The sequence below is a fragment of the Aplysia californica genome, unplaced genomic scaffold (assembly GCF_000002075.1).
Source record: "Aplysia californica isolate F4 #8 unplaced genomic scaffold, AplCal3.0 scaffold01401, whole genome shotgun sequence".
NCBI classification, from domain to species: domain Eukaryota; kingdom Metazoa; phylum Mollusca; class Gastropoda; order Aplysiida; family Aplysiidae; genus Aplysia; species Aplysia californica.
The window spans coordinates 42,779-43,595 of record NW_004798671.1 but is presented as its reverse complement, the minus strand read 5'-3'; the positions used below and the strand labels follow the sequence as shown (position 1 = coordinate 43,595).

The following is an 817-nucleotide window of genomic DNA, read 5'->3' as shown; positions in this document are numbered from 1 at the left end:
ATGCAAATATATCACTGTTTTTACAGTACGTTCCTTAACTTTTGTTGACTAGTTCATTTTGCCTCTGTGGCAGAAGCCTACTCCTAGCGATTTTGGACCACCTAGAGAACTTTAAAGAGGTTTAAAGACAGTAGTAAGAAGGAGCCAAGGAGTAGCTGTAGAAAGGCTGCAGGAAGAGTCAGTGCTGAGTCAGAAACCCAGAGGAGGGGGCGTAGGAGATGAGGGGGTGGGAGCAGAAAGTGGAGACGAAAGCAGACGACAGAACATTGCTGTACAGCAGGAAAGGAGGTGAAAGAAGACAATTTAGAGAAGACAAATTTTCCTTCACCATCCGGATTCGAACCCGGGACCCATTGAATCACAAATAGATCATGTAAACGCCGAAGGTGAGGGGTGTTACTGGAGAGCAACCTTAGGCCGGTCCCAGAGTGGCTCTGTATGTCTGACCTGTAGCTCGCCTGGCTCGCACCGTGCAAATGAATGTATACATTATCGTGTGCTAAAGCAGCGTAGCTGTATCGTCTGTTATTTTTGTCAGCAGAGCTGCGCGATGCGTCAGACGTGTTATTCAACAGTGTTGTAAAAATGGCGGACATGTGTCGCCTCCCTTCGTGTTTATTTTCGACTGAAACTCTTCACAGATCATCAAAATCAACAAGAAGTAAGTATTATTAGGTGCTTTGCTATTTAATATTGATGCTAGCATCAACACTTGGCCACAAAATCACCCAGAAATGCGCTTTATCATACTTTGAAACTTCGAATCGAGAGGTTGACCTAGTTTCGACTGTTGTCGTAGGCCTAGGCATCTAGATCT

General features: G+C 45.0%; 2 protein-coding genes across 2 annotated transcripts in view; one reads left to right on the top strand and one right to left on the bottom strand.

Annotated features, from left to right (window-relative positions):
* LOC101847397 (phosphoserine aminotransferase) overlaps positions 1 to 817 on the top strand; it is a 24,343-nt gene that overhangs the window by 14,552 nt on the left and 8,974 nt on the right. The gene's annotated exons all lie outside the window — the stretch shown is intronic.
* The window catches only part of LOC101847630, a gene marked incomplete in the record, with an annotated part of 42,602 nt that overhangs the window by 41,140 nt on the left and 645 nt on the right, over positions 1 to 817 (bottom strand).